This window comes from Numida meleagris, chromosome 11 (genome assembly GCF_002078875.1).
Source record: "Numida meleagris isolate 19003 breed g44 Domestic line chromosome 11, NumMel1.0, whole genome shotgun sequence".
In the NCBI taxonomy this organism is placed as follows: Eukaryota; Metazoa; Chordata; class Aves; order Galliformes; family Numididae; genus Numida; species Numida meleagris.
This window is the reverse complement of record NC_034419.1, coordinates 18,296,394-18,314,475: the sequence shown is the minus strand read 5'-3', so window position 1 is coordinate 18,314,475 and position 18,082 is coordinate 18,296,394. Positions and strand designations below refer to the sequence as shown.

The 18,082-nt window shown below is 45.4% G+C and overlaps 1 long non-coding RNA gene across 2 annotated transcripts; it reads left to right on the top strand.

The window, feature by feature from the left end:
• On the top strand, positions 1,832–17,586 carry LOC110405054. Of its 2 annotated transcripts, XR_002442654.1 has the most exons (5): positions 1,832–2,130; positions 2,254–2,358; positions 9,707–9,796; positions 15,094–15,245; positions 16,577–17,586. It is a non-coding gene; the product is annotated as an uncharacterized LOC110405054 (long non-coding RNA). The 2 variants fall into 2 exon arrangements; XR_002442653.1 differs by having other exon boundaries at positions 1,834–2,358.

Genomic DNA, 18,082 nt, shown 5'->3' with positions numbered 1-18,082 from the left:
GAGCGCGGCCCAGAACCAAGTCTCCTCTTAGCATTAATAATACATCAGTGGCTTTGGCGGGGGCATGGTGACATCAGCGTGGTACGTCTCTTGGGGGAAAGGTAAGATGCAAAACTGCTGAAAAAGCAGAATTTCCTGTCTTTGCTGCACTAAATATTAGTTATGGATAGGTAGTAATCAGAAGAGCTGTAATAAAGCAAGCTTTCAGTGGTGGTTTACAATTTATGTTTGGCTGCTCTTCTGCCATTCACTCCAGAAAACCATAGAGTTCTCTGCAGGAAAGAGCTTTGCAATTATTGGACGTGTCTGAGACGATATCGTCTGAGCTGGTCTGTATGTGATATATTTGTTTAATAATCACACATATTTGTAATTCCAGTGACTGCAGTTTTTGTACTGATCTCTGCACTGTGAGGCACGTGCCTGGGGGTTTAATTTTTTTATTTGAAGTAGCTCATCTAGGCTTGAACTAGTGCTGGGTAAGGTTACGCGCTGGTTGAAATGCAGAGCACGTGTGTGTTTAGAGTTACCTGAAATGGCTTTCATTGGGTGCATCTGTAAGCTGATGAGATCGGATTTGGTTTCTGTACTTCTAAGATGCTCCCTTTAAGTGCAGTTAAGCTAGTTGGCAGGAAAATGGAAATACAAGAATTCAGCTAACCGGGTAGCTGTGTTCCCCAGCTTAGCAGGGCGCTGTCGGTGCATGATCACATCCAGTCCCTTCTGGTGGCCCATCCTCCCAGCACCTGCATCTCATGGGGCAATCTGCAGCCCTTCCTCATGGGCAGAACTGCTCCCAATCCTCTTGCTGAGCTCAGTGGATTTATTTTTTTATTCATCACTTCGGGTCGTTGAGAGGAAGGAGTAGAAGTAAAGCACAGCTAATCCATATTCTGAAGTCTGGCAAATAGTTCTTGTGCTTCGGTTGGTTATTTTTGGTTGTGGTTTTACAAACCTACATTTCAGAGGTGCTCGCTGACACAGATAGTACAAGAAAGCATCATTACTTTTAAGAAATCGCATTTCCTTCTGACAGTGGATCTGAAATCAGTGCCTCACAGGCTGAGAGGTGTGGATGGGGGATGCCATTAATTTCTTCAGAAGTTATTGCAATGTGTCAAAAAAGTGCTATTTTTTCATAGTGTGTGGAGGGGTACGTGCCTTCCTTCCAAACGCGACCTAGATAAGGGCCCTATCAAAGCTATCATTGTTATGTGCTGGAGGTTCTCTGCTTCTGGGCTTGTTCAGGTAGCATTTCCAGTTTTAAATAGCAGGCTTGCATGAGCAAAGAGAGCAGAGACTGGCCCTGTCAGTCTCTCCTGCTCTGTGGGGGTGTGGATCTGCTTCTCTGCAGTGCCCTGCAAATGGCAAGGCATTAAACCCTGTACCCCCGTAATCGTAAGAGCTGGGCTAATGGTTCTCACAGAAAAAAAAACAATAATAATTTTAAAAAGCAATTAATAAAGGCTAAAAAAAAATAGTAGCTGTAGAAGTTCTGCCATTATTGTTTACTTCTTGTCCCTGAGCTGTCATACCTGTCCCTCCTTTTTCTCTATTCTGATCAGAGATGTAAGATTCACTTTGTAAAACTGCACATCCCCAGGAAATACCTTGACAACTGTGTCCTGCCAGCAGCTGACAGGTGCTCCTGGCTCACAGCCTCCTGACTTTGCAGAGCAGTTTTCTATATGGAGCGCGTTCTGCCCGGTCCTCGAGGAGGGCGCGGGTGTGTGTCACCACATGGTCACCTAGAAAACAGCTTTTTGATCGTGAGAGTCTTAAATGGGAACCTGCGGGTAGAATTCCTGCAGGCACATGAGTTTAATGGCACAGGGGCCCAGGCCTGAGGTGGGCTGGGAAAAAGCTCACTGAGATGGTAGGCTCTAAGAGAGCAGCCTGAGCTCTGGGCGAGAGAGAAGAGGAAAGAGCCATAGTACATCACAGCACCGTAGATCAGCATCAGCTGCAAGTTCTAGCAGGCCTCCCCCACCCCTGCTTGCTGCTGATTGAGGCAATCTGTGGGATAAAGGAGGGCTGGAGGAGGAAAATCCCGCTGTACTTGAGCTGTGATTTGGTGGGCAGCAGGCCACTGCAGGAGAGCAGCACAGGCTGGCACTGCACAGAGCCCAGGTCAGGGCTTGCACAAAGGCAACCAAGCTGGAGAAGAGCCACAAGCCCCATGCCTGTCTGCCACTGGTAGTTTATGCCTTTCAAACCCAGTTTTTCTCTCCAAAAACTGTGTTCTCCTTGTAGTCCTCGGCACTACTGGGCTGAAGGCATCTGCCAACAATGCCTCCTCCAAGGCATGATGCTCTGTCACTGCTGCTGCATGGTGTGACACATCCCTTTGGATACCAGGTACTATTTACTGTGCTGCTTGCAACTGCATCTTTTTAATTGTAGTATGTTTATTAGCACAGGGTGTCTCTGCTGGCAAGGTGCTGTGCTGAGGCAGCTCTGTAGAAAGGCTGCCTCTTCACTGCCCAGAGCGGATCTGCTCGTTGGGCTACGGGGTGGAATTTCAATGGACAAAGCCTGTTTCTGGTCAGGAGCTGATTTCTTGAAAGCTTTCCCATCTGCATGGTTCGGCCTGACCTGGCTGAAGCACTGGGAAATGTGCTGGCAATGGGTGTTTTCGTGTATTTATTTCTGTGTTCAAAGGGAGGGAAAAATCATTAGAAACTTGAAAGTTAACATGTTTTCTTACCACTTGTGGAATTACTCTTTAATATCGGAGTTTATTGTGTAAATTACCAGTACAAGAGATTGTGGACCTACAGCTTAACTCCCCCGTGAGGCTCTGCAACCACCCGTAAATCTTTTGAATTGTGCCCTTGAAGCTTATGATGTATTTAGAGCCCCTTGAGCAAATTACAGATTTGCATTAATTCCCCATGATTTCCCATATAAGCACACGGTTGTTATTCTTTCTGTTTTGTAATAAAAACGCTTCAATATATAGAAAGACTTAAAAGGTGCTAATTAACATCAATTCTGTTAGTGGTTCTGGGTGGGTAGGAATTAGGTTTCGAAATCTTACTCTTCCTTTCCTATTCCTGATTCTCACGTGACTATACTGCTTATCACACATATAACTGGTATTTGGCTCATGTCAGGTGCATCATCATTTGTCTGGTTTAACTCCTTCAGTGCTGTCCTGCTTCCTGTGACAGCTCGTGCATCTCCAGGTTGCTTGGATGCATGTACCACTCATCCTGGTGGAAGGTACTTGCACAGAGCCTTGCAATACTTTCAGCTTTTCTCTGCTCTTTCTCTTCTATCTGCATAATTAAAGGAGTTGGACACAGAATCAACCCAGAGAGATAGATGTCTGCTCGTATTTATTTCTCCTGCAAGATATATTCCTTATAAATCCTTCATGGAGCATTAAAAATTGACTCCTCCTTGTCTCAGTGAACAAAATAATTGTGCATCACCGAATTTCTCCTTCGAAAGCACAGAACGGATTGCTGTAGCGCTTTACTTAATATTTAATTATTCAGGTTTTTTTTTAAAGAAGTGAGAAGCTCATTCTGATCTACGAGGAGCCCAGGAACTTCAGACCTGCCGCTGGTTTAACAGCAGCCAGCAGTTTCCTCAAGGATGCTCTCTGAAGCGTGCCTAACGCAGGTGCTTAGGAAAGGTCGTTAGGAAATGCACCAATTGCTAGAAACCACGACTGAGGAGTCTCATCTTAAAAACTACCACCTATAGACCATAAAATGTATTGTTGAAATTAAGAAGTCTGGCACTCATTAGCTGTGACGCGGGCCTTGTCTTATGGGCCGGCGCTTAGCGTGCGAGGAAGGCTTCGCGCTTCCCTGCAGTCGTTCCCACGGATGGGGGAGCACCAGCCTCCTGCAGTGGGATGTTTGCTGAACACAGAGCCTTTGAAAAGGAAGGAAAAGGTGAATTTCTGGTGTTTGAAGGAAAATATGAAGGCATACTTCATGCTGTTAGCAGTAAGTCACCTTCACTTCTCCTTTACTTTTTTTTTTTGAGTGCGGATTGAAGAACACCTCAGCTAGAGAAAATACAAGATTCCAACGAAATGGCAGTGAGCTCAGTGTGTTCTGAGAAACACAAAGGAATGGGAGGTTTGCCGTTCTTGCCATCGTCTGCTCTGGGCTGTGTGCACAGTGGGCTGCTCTGCTAGCGCTGGGGGGAGCCTGCTTGTAGATGGGCCTTCATCCCAGCATCTTCCTCAGAGAAGAGCGCAATACTTGGAGTGGAAGATGGGAACATCTGCAGAGGTACCTAGCTCTGGAGATACCTGTCTGCAGCAGGCTGCTTTACGCCTGTGAGTGGAGTTTATGTTCTGCAGAGGGACAGTTGGGAGGCTCAGTAGTCATCTGGTTACTCTAATCTGAGTGCCAAGAAAAGAAAAGGAAAGACTCTTTGCATCTGAAGCACAATGGTACAAGATCCCTCCTGCTGCTCACGGCAATCTGCTTAAAGCACGCTGCAGATATCGCCGCGGTAACGGCGATTTCATTTGGGCTCAATACAAACATCTGTTGGGTCCAAAGTCAGTCCGTCCGTCAGCCAACGTCATTTCCAGCCCCAGACAACCCAGTGGCACTGAGGTGTTCTTCTGGTGTCTTCTGACCGATAACCCAGCCGGTGCTTCACGAGAAGCATCCGTGCGAGGACGCGTGTGTGGCTGTGCGAAGAGGAATGGCATCTTGAAAATCATCTTGATAAATACCTGCCGTCGGAGGCTGAGCCCTCCGCTGACATAAATAAGGTCAGTATTTCTGTGGTAGATTTAATACAAGATTGAAAAAGAAATGAAATGCATCAGTTTTATCACATCGCAACACATTTCTGGAGGAGTTCAAACAGAGAATGAAATATATGGGAAGGCATAATTTTGAATGAAAATTGCATTTTTCTTTCTTATTCTTTTTCCAAGTTCGAGTCCTAAATTAAAATAAAATAAATGGAAGAAATATTGCCAATGTCGATGCTTTTAAGAATCATGTCTTGGGACTTAACAAAGCATAGGATTAACTTAAGCCTCAAGGATTTAGAATGTAATTTAATTTTGACTCAGGAATTGTGGGGTTCAGGCTCTGGGTACCCTGAGTTAGTGCTCTGAAATGTCTTTCTTGCCCTGAAAGAGCTTTAAATTGTGTATTTATTTGAAGAGTGAGCTAAGATCCTGCAGAAATAGAACCACCTTGGGGCCGGGGCCTGAAAAATGTCGCCAATAGCAAAAGCTGAGAGACGACCACGCTGCAGCATGAGCAACAAGGCCTCGCGTGAGTCTTCTGAAGTCTCCTTCTCCTCAGTGTGCTTGGCCACCAGCCCGTGTTTGTGAATCCGAGGGGAGGATGGAGGTGACCGGCCGTTGTCTGCTGGCTCTCCCCACCAACTGTACATGGGCAGGAGCTGGTGTCGGCCATGCTCGTCCCTGTGTTGTCTGGCAGCTGGAGGTACTGCCCTTGGCAATGCGAGCTGACAGCAAGCCCAGCGGTGCAGACAGCTGTGTTGTGCCAAAACGCGGCACGCTGTGCTGGCAGTGCCGAGGTGGGCATGGCATGGTGCACGCAGCTCTGGTGGGAATGAGACAAAATAGCGAATGAGTGAAAAATTGACAATTTTATCTTAAGAAACGGGTTCATTCTGAAAATGTAGTTTTGAAATGAGGAAGAGCTTCCCAGCTTGGCTATAGGACAGCTCCGTGCTTCAACAATCTCCCGCTCCTCGTTTGTGCCGGCGCTGCTTTACGGTTCTGTCCATGTTCGTATGGGCTTTACAGAGATCAGGGAATGCCATTTTTAATAAATAATCGCTCTTCCCTAGTGTATTACATTGCTAAATGAATTAACCTCACCCTCCGGAAAGTGTGTTTTAAAATAAATTTTATGCCTGCAATATTGGCGTATACTGAGATCTATGGGGAGGAACTCAATAATGTGCTGGCAGCCCAGGGATTTATTATTTATATAATTTTTGAAGATTTTCATCTTTCTGGAGCTATAAGCAGCTGAGCTTATAACGTCTAATTTCCCCGGATCCCAATTAAAGCTGGGAACATTGAAGTTACGGAATTAAGTGACCATTACTTAATTTTTCTCCCATTAAGATCTTTTCTTTTCCCTCTCTCTGTCCAAGCCTGCTCTGAGTTTTCATTTATTTTGACAGCAATTTGCAGTCCTAATGTGATTTGGGGGGAGTCTGGAGTGCCAAGCAGGGTGTTGATTGACAAGCCGTGCCTCAGCGACCCTCGACCGAGTGTCTACAAGACAGCTGTGGCACGGCTGCACCGCTGGGCACTTGGACATGCTGGCAGCATGAGACACTTCAATGGCACCACTTATTTCTGTCTTCATGGCCCCTGCAAGGAGCACAGGGTAGGAGGGCAGCTGGATGCTTTAACGAGGTTCTCAGAGCTGGGAGGTGCCTCCCCTCCTCTCTGTGCTTCCTCCAAGCGCTGGGTGCATGCAGACCCAGTGGTCACTCTTTGTGCTAAATGCTGTTGCTCACTGGGTGCAGCAAGCAAAGGTCGGTGATGGGTCATTCCTGTACGCAGAGCATCAGGTCCCAGCGCTTGCTGGTGCAGGGGATCCTGCTCATCGCGCCGTCGCAGCGCAGGTGATGACTGACAGCCCTCTGTGCGGTGTTAAGTTAAATGAGGAGGCACAAATGTAATTTGGGACTTAATAATTTCTGGTGTGTATAGCTTTATATACTGTGCGTTGATTTTTTAGCTGGGTCACAATCATTGCTGAGGTTTGGAACATTAGTAATTACGGTGTGCCTGTTTCAGAGCTGCGGGGGCTTGATCTGCTTTTTTCTTCTCAAGAAAGACTTTCAGGTGTGGGTCTGAACCCACCTGCAATACTATGTATGCCAGATTCATCAAGTCCCAGGTCTGTATCTGCAGCAGAGGTTTGTATAACATGTGGATGGGTTGCTAAATGGAAAACAGGCAAAGCAGCTCTCCCCAGCCCAAATGGAAGGGCAAACTGCAGCTGAAAAATGACTTGGGTAGAAGGTGTTTGCTGGGCGCTGTGTTCCGTTGGGTAGCAGCACGGCTCTTGTATTACCACGTGTTATTGTTTAGCTTGACAAATGCGTGTTCTTATGAGCCTATAAAGGACTCCTGGAGAAGTATTTTTAAATTAGGTGGCAAAAGAGCAACTGTTTGTGTTTCCAGATGTTTTCCCTGGCGTGGAGTTCTGACAAGGCATAATGCATTTCAGTTAGCTTTGGGAATGGTCTGGGCTTCCTAATGAAGGTGTTAGCTCCGGGTGCTCCCAGCCTGGTCCTGCTCAGCCACACAGCTCGTTGAGCTCCTTTCTTCCTGTCTGTTAAACTAGGCTGGCTCTGACCACTGTCCATCAGTCCCCCTGGCTGGCTGTGGCTCTGTTCCATTAAAACTGGAGTGACACGAGATCAAGGTGTGGGCTGTGAGCAGAGATAGTCTTAGAAACTGCAGTGAATTAATTGCGGACATTAAGAAACAGAATTATACAACCACGCTAATGAAACACATGGTTCTGGCACGAGCTGATTGCTTCAGAAGGTCAACAAGAAATGCCTTGCCCATATGCTTCATTGCTCCACTGACTGTCTGGTCCTACACCAAGGAGCTGGGGTGCGCTGTAGCCATTAGGATATGGAGATCAAAGCAGAACGGTCCTGTCTGGGGTAGTTAAGTGAGCAGTGTGCACAAGACACTGCCTGGATCACTAAAACCCCTCTTGCCTTTCCTTCCATTCTGGTGAGGCACTGGAACAGACTACCCAGTGATGTGGTGGATGCCCCGTCCTTGGAGACCCTCAAGGCCAGGCTGGACCAGGCCCTGGGCAACCTGGTCTAGCTCTGGTGTCCCCAATCAGTGCAGGGGAGTTGGACTAGATGGCCCTTAAAGGTCCCTTCCAACTCTAAGGATTCTATGATGATTCCATGATGATGATGAAGCCTTTACCAAGAGTTTTCTCAAATGGCTAAAAAACTCAGGATGCCACGGCGAAGAAACAGCCTCATGTGCTAGAAATCTTCCCTGGCTCAGAGCACAAGGAAGGTGGTTATGAGGGAAATAACAAAGAGAAAAGGAGTAACGAGAAATTGATGTGGGTTCAGAATTTCAAGTGATGGAAAAGAGAGGAGCTAAAGAAAGCAGTTTGTGCTCCTTCACTAAGGAGTTTTCCAGGAGCTGTTGAGATTATTTGTCCTGGTGTGATGATTTTGACCAGATTTATTAAGGCCAAGAAACTTTCTGTAAACCATGGGAATACTGTTGCATGTTCCAAAGGGCAGGTGGTGGCCCGGTCTTGAGATCGGTATGAATTTGGCTGATGAAAATGGAAGGAGTTGCATACGTGTCACTGTGGCATTTCATCACGCATTCGTTACCAGGTCAGAGTGACCTCCCTGCCCTGCCAGCGGCAGCATCCGTGCCTGCTTTCCTTACAGTTTTCATTGACAAGATGTCCTACCTATAGAGATGTATTTCTTAGACCTTTAACTCAGCAGGATGGCTTGGTAATATTGCTCTATTCCAGCAATTCCACCATGTGATCTGCCCTTCAGCTATTTGTATTCCCAGTATCTCCATCGTGCTCTCTGCCCTGGCTGCTTCATAACCGTTCAGATATAGCAAGCAGCTCCCAGCGTTTCAAGAGCGGATCTATGCCCTTTGATTCCAGCTCTCTCAACAAGAGCAAGTAGTGTCAATACTCATGGAGATCTACATTTCAGGTGCTGTGAATTCAGTGGAAACTTCTAGGAGTGAGGAAAGTGTTAGGGGAAAAAAAAACCCTCTTCCCCATACTTAGCATGGCTGTGCCTCTGCGTGCAGTTTTTTGATGCCATGTTGTTCTGGGAATGCTCCAGGCTGCAGGAGGGACCCAAGGCCATCAGTCCTCTCCCCAGCAGCTTCCTGGTTTCTTTCTCTCCTCAGTAAGGAAGAAAATCCAAACAAGTAGCATCTGTGAGGCTGCTGGGATAGCGCTGCGGATCTGGCATCTCCCAGCACATCCGAATTTCTCAGCATGGAACGTGCAGCCAGGATCCTGCCATCCCATAGCAGCAGGAGGTCAGCATCCTTGGGCTTTCTGAATCCTCTGGTGATTTGCAGCACTGCTTACAAAGCCCCAGTCTGTACCCTCCAGGTTGACCTCTAAGCTTCCCTTGCCTTAGCTGAACCTGAAGTATATGAATCTGCTTTGAAGGCTTTACTTTCAGCATAATGGGGTGTCACAGCCTGACTTTTCACCATATGGTGCTTCCTTTGCAGCTCCATCTCTGAGAAATGGTTTACAGGTAGGTGTGGGGATGCTGAGGCATCTTCCTACACCAATGCTGTGTGGCCCCAGTTAATGTTTTTATTGACCATTTTCCTTTTTCTCTGCAGCTATTCACTGTTGTACTGACTTCTCCTTTTCTTTCCTCCTGTGCCTTCAGAGCCTCACCATTCTGTTACAGAAAAATCAGATAGGTACAGTAATGGCTCAGGTCAGAGATATTCCACTGAATGACCTCTGCAAATGTTACTTACTAGTGGATTTTATGTGATAAATTAATGCTTTAGTGAGAAGTAGTCTCAGAGCAGACATATTAAATAGCACTTGTTTTTGACCTGTGGCGACCTCAAGTCAAGAGCTTTCCAGATTTTCTTGCACATGTTTCTAGTTATTCACCCAGTTTGTAGCTGATCCCTTTCTCATTGTGCCTATGTTCCCTTTTTCTCCAGAGCTGTGCTGACATGTGAGCTGGAAGCTGGGCTGTCTGCTTTGAGATGCACAGAGCGTGCTGAGCGTGGCTCTGAGCCTCCCTACTGGGGGTAAGGATGGGTCCTCACTGCGTCCTTCACTGAGGCTGAAGGTGCCCATGAGGATGGTGATGGGCTGCCCAGTGCAAATAGAAATTACATCACCCACGGCAGCAGATGGACCTCGTCTGCTTAACATGGCCCTGTTGGGTGGCTGTGGATTACGGGGGGTTGTCCCATGAGTTTGTGTGTCGTTCCAGCAAATTTAATGAACCCATGTCTGCAGAAGATGTTGCCCTGTACCCAGAGTTATCTGAGGTGTTACTTTCCTTTTAAAAAGGCAGAATGGGAGCTGCACGGCTGGCTGCTTTGGGTCAGTGCAGAGTTAGGGACTGAAGGAGTTGCCGCGGCCACGCAGGAGAGCAACACAACGGCATTGTTGTTATTATGGTACTGCAATCTAATTTAATATCCATTTTCATAAAAGATCTCTTAGGCAGTGATAACGGATGGGTGTGAACTGTCTAGATTTAGGTAGAGCATCTGACACTCTGTCCAGTAGAAAATCGTTTGTTGAAGTAGAGCCAACAGGGATTAATGCTACAGGGATGGAGCGGGCTATGGGGTGTGCTGCGGGGCCTGGGGGTGGGGACAGCAGTGGTGTCAGGGTTTGTGCTCACCAGCTCTGCAGTCGGCACAGAGTCCAGTGAAATTGGCAATACGAAGAAGAACCTGATGTGATATGGGGAGAATTAGATGACAGTATTGATTAGGGTAATAGAACTGAGAGGAAACCGGATAGCATAAAGTGCAAAATAATGCTTTTAAAGCAACTTTGCTTTAAACCTGGGGACTTCTCATCTGGAAATGATGAGGAGGGAAAAAGATCTGACTTAGAAGGGTTGTTTATGGGATGACAGTTATCACCCAGCTGTGAAAAAGGTTGTGATTTATTTTTAGGGCGCAGTAGGTAAGGCGTTTTTAGTAAAGACTGGACGAGGTTCCAGCTGCTGTGCGAGGCCGTGGTGTGACCTCATGCAGAGCATTTTTGTGCCGTTTCAGGAATTACGCCCCAAAAGATGAAATTATTTGGATCAGGTGCTTCAGGGATGTTGTGCGTAGCATGGGTAACCTGATGGGAGCATCTCGTTGTTGTGTGTCTGCGATCCGAGTCTGTCCATCCCTTGGCCAGTTCCTGGTAGTTTGCTGTCTTCCATTCCTGGGTTGATTCTTTCCGTGCTGCTTTTCTGCAAGGCATGATGTAAACGCTGTAATATTCTCAAGTCAGGGCTTTGGAAACCAAGCACTTAAGAATTATCAAGAATTAAAGTAGAATTAATTTCTTTCGCCCTAAGTGTTCTATTAACGTTTCATTTATTTATATGTTATAGCAAATGGACTCAAACTAGAGATTTATGTGCCTCCTACAATGCAGTTTATTGAAATAAACTGGAAGCATTGCAGAGATGCCTCTTTTAACTCATGGCCTGAGATTAAAATGAAATGATCAGTAAATAGGCTAATTATGAGAAGACCTCTGTCATTTAAGTTTTAGTATTCAGTATAACAGTAAGTCACAGGGCAATGATGATCGTTAAAACAATATTATGAGAAAGTGACGTTTTCATTCCGGTGATGTAGTCATGAAATGAATCAACCAATTTAAAGTTTAACGATGTCATTAGAGTGGCTGTGTATGCATCTTCTCTGAGATGGCAATGTGGTGTGGTGCGAATGCAAAGTCGCTTTAAGCAGGGCTTGATGTGGACTTTTATTGTGCACTTCAGTGGAAAGGGGCTATTATTTGATAACACTCCAACCTGAAACAAGTGCCAGTTCAACTAGAAGGGAATGAATTAAATTTGATTGCAATAATGCGCACGGAAAAACCCGTGTAAAATCAAAAATAAATACCTCTTTATTGAGGTGAGAACTCGTAGTTTTGCTGAACGAAAGTAGATTGCTGGAAAGAGGGGAAAACATTGGGTCACAGTGGGCCCCGAGCACAGCCCTGTGCCCTGAGTAAGTGCTCTGCCAATGAGCTGCTCAAGCAAAGCACTTTCCCAGCGGTACTGAGCTCTGTTTGCAAATGCCTCTGCTCAGGAAAGGAAAAAAGAATGCTTCTGTTTTTGTTTTTTTTTTTTTCCTAGTCAAATAAAACCCAGAAATGTGGTTTTGTTGGAGAATGCTCACCACCCATCTCTGGAGTTCTTATTTGCAGGAGAATGAAATTACCGCAGTAAGTCGAACAGCTAAAAGCAAAGCAAGGAAATCAGAGTTGGTTTGTAAATGACTCGTGAGCATAAAACAAGGCTGCGTTTGTTGACCAAATTATTCATGATGAATTATTTGCTCAGCCCTGGTTGGTAGGAGATTTACAAAGATTTCCCTTCTTCTGTGTTTCTCTGTTCAGCCAGATAGTTTGTTCCTGTGTGGATATTGTATTATGATCTGTATGTACAGTAAACACCATTTCTTATTGCAGGCATCTTTCCTGAAAGCAAACGTTTTTAAAAAAATAAATAAATAAAAAGGATTTTTTTTCCTTCTGTATTTATTGAATTAAGGCTTACAGAATTGAAATGGGGTCTCATTTATCATTAGTCTTGGTCTCGTCTTTAAATAATGCCCTTTTTATCAAAATACGTTCATGACATAATTTATTAAAGTAGCAATTTGGCAAATTGAGCTTTTTTTTTTTTCTGAATGGAATCTCAGTTCTCTCTGATTTAATATTTTAATAACTAAAGCTTATCTGCTGGTGAACTAGATAGAAAGACAACTCTTCTATGCGCTCTGATTAGGGGAAGAAAATCCTGCAGGCAACTAATGTCTTAGTTTTCAAAAGATGCTTTTAAGCCATTCACTTCTTCCTCTTTGAAAATTTTATAATAGTTTGAACAACCTTGAATTAACAAATAATGTTTTAAATCAGACTTCTTTAATACTTACCCAGATAACTTCAGAAAAGCGAGGTCTGACTTCTTGAAAATAGCTATTTCTAAGGAAGATCTGCACCTTCACGATCTTTTTGGTGATCCCATAACTGTGTCATTTTTTTTTGTTTGACACAATATTCGTACTGCAGAAGTAAGGCCTGGATTCTGTGTGTTATTTAAAGATGTCTCTGCTCTGAATGAATGGATTTGTACCACCTTTGGCACGAGTCAGGCACGTACTTAAGCCAACAATTATCCCAATTATCCTATTTTAAAAAAAGGAATTGTCTCTAAAATTACATTTTTGGACAAAATACATCCTTTGTCTCTTACAGATTTAATAGGTTAAGGGACTTCTATGTGTTTACTGAGCTGAATAGCAACTAACACAAAAAATGCAACGGGGGAGTGCTGCCTGGAGCAAGGGACATGGTTTAGTGGCACGGTGGTGATGTGCTGAGGGTTGGGCTTGATGATCTTAGCAGTCTTTCCTGACCTTAATGATTCTGTGGGGCCAGGAAGGACCTGGAGATCTCGCTGATGTGGATAAGCTGGTACTCCTTGTCTCTGGTCTTGCCTTGTTGGGCAGACACCAAAAAACCTCCCAGACGGAACGAAGTATGGAAAGGATTTTCTTGTGCTATTTCTGGCGGATAGCACATCCACAGCCCCAGCTGGAAAAGCACGGCTGGGTATTTATGGCTGCCCTTATGAGTTTTGGCCTTAAAAGGAGCACTTTGGCTTCAGAGCAGTGTGAGCGTGAGGGGGTGAGCCTTCAGCACGGCCGGTGCCGGTCTTCTTAGCAGGGTGCACGTTCCTCAGCAGTTGCCCCATTTAGTGCCTGCTGCACTGGCGGTGTGTGCCCCCAGCACCCCAACAGGGAGCACTGTCTGAGGCCTCCCTGTCCCCGGGTTTTGCCATGGCCATCAGTCTGTGCTGCCTCATGATGGCTCTTCCCGCCCTGCTGCTTTCTGCAGCCCTGCCCGAAGCCGATGCCTTGTCTGGGAGCCATGCTACCTGCTTGCTTTCCACCAGCTCTGGGCCCAAATTGAACTGCGTGATGAAGTGTGCTTATGTATGTAATTATGCAGCATTTTAAAACATAAGAAGAGTCATAGCGGCATTCAAGAGCAAAAAGCCCTTTGGCTCTTCCATTAAGCTGACAAAAAAATAATTTTCGATTGGCTTAACGTGCATCCACCCTGCCCAGCACGCTCACTCATTCCATCTGGGCGTATTCTGTAACAGTTAAACAGCTTTTGTCTTTCCTCTTATTGTCAGCGTGTTGGCAGCTCACAGGTTTGGCATAAATATTTGGATGCAATTAGAATAAAGCAATATTGACTTGTTGTAGTGGGAAACCTTCACTTCAGCAGAGCAAGCTGCAGTCTCCTGGGAAGCAAGGAGGAGCCTGCAAACTTTGTTTGGGATTTCCCCCCGCTGTAATTGTGCTTGTTCCCATCTTCCTGCAGTGCTGAATTGATTTCTGCTGCTGTGCTGCAGCATCTTGCTCCAGCTCCAAGGACACCAGGGTCCCCCGGACTCCAGCTGGCTGTGGCTTCAGCCCCTCGCCCTGCTCCCTGCCACAAACCATCGGCACTGGGGGCTGAACTGGGGCACAGCAGATCTCAAAGCAGGAGCAGACGGGTGGGCGCCGGGGGATGCTGCCCGGCTCTGCAGCTGGCGGCATCGTGCAGCCTATTTCTGCATCCGCAGGCATGTGCTCCCTCTTAGAAAATATAGATTAAAAAATAGCTCTTCGCAAGAATCCTCGAACAGGTGAAAAATGTAATCCCCAGCCCAAATGACCAACACAGGCGTCTGTTGAAGGCGAGCTTAAAATAAAGCTGTTACTGGGGAGAGATGAAAGCTTAGCGTTGGAAAAGTGCAACAAGACTTGTATGTAATTAAAATGAAATTCATCAGGACTAGCATTCATTACAAGGATTTTTTTTTTCAGATGGCAGAAACTATGAAGTTCTTTGAGAGGTGATCAATAACCCATTACAATAGTGACACAAACTCTGAACCTCATTACCAGCAACAGAGAGATGGAGCTAACCTAATGAGTTATAAGAATTATTGCAGTGGGCAAAAGTGTGCGGGGTTAATATCTGCTCCTTTATGTATTTTTCTCTATGTACCTTTATCTCTTGAGTGCAACAAAATTCAGGCTAAAAGGGAGAATAATTAGACTCGTCTTTCTCCAACCTCAAAGTACAAGCACAGCGTCTCTTTTTCTCTGCTTGGATACAATTCTGCTCTTCTGGAATATGAGAAGCCCCCTTGTTTTATTGGCATGGCTCCCAACCCTTGCTGCATTTTCATTCTTAATGAAGCATGCAGATGAACAATATCTATTTTTTATTGTCCTTAAAATTGACATGTCTACAGAGGTGTTTTTTTTTTTTTTTTCCTCTTGCATTGAAGTGTATCTGTTTGTGATGCTGGAACCTGCACCAAAACCTTCCAAAGTCCCTTGCTGCAGAAGTGATGGACCCCGTGCTGCTGTGGGCTGTGCATTGGGTTTCACATCCATCTGAACCAGATGTTGGAAGCACGGGTGGCCCTGGATCCTGAGGGTGAGCGATCGTCTTCCCGTGAGCGCTCCAATAAGTGTGTGTGTGAGCAGGGCTGAAGGACGCGCTGCTGGTGATGCGGCTGGCAGCTCGCATTCTGCTCACTTCGTCATCTCGTCAACACAGCATCATAGCAGCGCCTGCTGCGGTTATCCCTGCACCTTTGCCAGCTTCCCTGCAAGCACAGCACCTGCTTGGCAGAACGGTACCTCCACCAACAGCTCCCAGCAGAGGTGCAGCTCCCCTTGTCCTTCCCTCTGCTCCCTGCTCTGTTCCCTGGCTGTGTCCAGAAGGGGCCGACCTTCCTCCTGACACAGTGCCCCTGGCAGAAGTGGACTAGGACATGTACTTACGTTAGCAAAGACACAAATTTCTTGAAGGACAGCTGGTCTTGCTTCAGAAATGTGTGTCGGTGGTGAGATCGGTGCTTCCCAGCTTGCTGATTGAATTCGTTTGGTGCTCTTGCCTGAATGTCTCTGGTTTTGGCACCCACTCGTTGGTGGTTCTTGCACCTCTCCATTTCAAGCTGAAGAAGCCTCTTGTGCTATTTTTTTCTTGAAAATAACCAAGGCAATATGGTGTAATCAAGTAACCTCTCAGTCTTGTTGCTAAAAGGTTTTGCTCACCTAGTTTGAGCTTTTTCCAGACAGACCTTGGTTCATTTCTTGGTGTTTTCAATTGGTCATCAGGGTTATTATTATTTTTTTTTGAAGCAGTTGTGCAGAGGAATGATGCGCCATGCTGCAGTAGCAGTGGTGTCCATGGGCCACGTAGGGAGGCACCAAGCTTCCAGGAACTCAAGAAGGGGTTGAATCTCTGATGTGAACTTACAGAAAAGGTCCCTCGTGCCCACAGCTGCTCTTGGAGCGCGGGGGCTGTGAGCAGTGCTGCTCCTCATCCCTCAGGCAGGGAGACCTCAGTGCTGCGTGCGTGGCAATGTCCTTGTACAGACACAGGGGCATTGTTATCCGTAGAGACACGTGTAAATTGTCTTGGTGCATACCACGCCGTACGTTAAAATGAACACGTAGCTAACTCCTGCAAAATGCTAAAACAAGAAAATGTCTTGAAATCATGCCTTTATACCAGGAAGTTATGAGCTCTGTAGTTGTTAAAAAGCAAAAAATTCTACCCAATTTTCGCTAACAAAGCTGAATTTGGCTTCTAAGGTTCATTTAATCACTACAATGGCTTAGTTAGAAAGAACGCTGCAGAAGGGTAATTTATCTTTATTTGTCAGCTCCCCAGGGGTGAGTTCTTTTGAAGGGCACAAGTGAATAGGAGGTAAGAATAAATTGTAAGCTGTCTAATTTTTGACCTGTGATTCCTTTCAGCCATTATGTTTAGGGAGTTTTCGAACAGTGGCATCAGGAGACATCGGTGAAGCCTGTAGGGTGGACCAGCCTGCAGTTTGGCCGAGCCTGTGAGATGACACGCTGCTTCACACGTTTTAACCCACGAAAATGTGTGCAAGATGCAAAGGGGACGGAAAGGAGAGCAGTTCTCTGCGGATCTGTGTAGTTACAGTGGGACAAAATAATTGAAGCAATATCAATTGCTTTAATGAAACTGCATTTTCTCTCTGTTTCAGAACAGTGGCAGCTGCACGAGCTTTATCCCACGCCCACCAAAGTCAATAGAAAGATCCTATTGATTTCAGCGGGGTTTGAATCTTACTTAATGAGAACTTCACTAAAGGCAACTTGCACATGTCCAGAGTGATGTTGTAAGGGAAACCGCTTTCTGCTGTGCATTTTAAAACGGGTCACTTTGGTGAGGAATGCTGATTCCTAGAAAGCTGTCCTTGTCTTAATTTATCTGTGCGTGTGGGTAGGGTTCTTCAACCCACGGGTCACAAAGCAGTCCGCCAGTTACAGCAGTTGACTGACCTGTAAAAAACCATACTAATAAAAAGATCTGGTTGGAATAAGTGGAATAAAATGACCTTTAGGAATGGATGTGTTCGAGTTTCTGACAGTGACCTTTGCTCACTCGCACTGTGCTTCAGGTGTGGTTTGTGGAGTGCTGTTTGCTTTCACTGTCCTGATGTTCCTCGCTTTTTTCTGTAACTCATTCCTGATGCTGTTGCCTAATGAAATGAGCTCCCTAATAATTATTGGGTAACCTATAAAGTGCATCTACATTTATATGTGGGAAACCTTATCTTAAAATCTACCTTCATTAAGACTTGACAAAATGCAGTGAACTAATGCTTGCAAGTAAAATTTATTCCAGGTAGAATTTCTTAAAATTGGGCTTTTTTAATATCAGTGGTAATAGATGGAATATCTTAGATTGTCCTTAGCAGAAATTGTTCAAGATGCATAAGCCAAAATTGTTTTTCCAAAGCAGTACGATGAACTTGGCTGTAATAACAACAGAATATCAGGCTCTGATGAGAGACAGAGTTTGGATTCGCATGTTTTACTCTACCATATAATAGGATTTATTTTGCATTCTCCCATTTTTCTTCAAGAATTTCAGTTTGGTTAACGGGATTAAGAGGTAGAAGTTATCCTGAGTGTTTCCTGGAGGAAGAGAATTCAGTCTGACTTCTCAGCTATTATGATCACTGCAAACTCCTTATTTCCCTTTTTCATTTTTCTCTTTGCGTTCCATGCGATCTTACCCATGCTACTTTTCCACCGAGGTATCCTGATTGAGCAGGGACACACTTGGAGGATTTGGCCTCATGTACATAGTGACAAGGAGATACAAGCAGAAAAAGGCAAGTAGTATGCAGCGCCATTTGTTTCTAGCCAGTGAACAACATCAGGTTTTTAATGGGCAGTATTCACACACAAATTTCCAGTTTAACGAGGCCCAGCCTGGGTCATTTC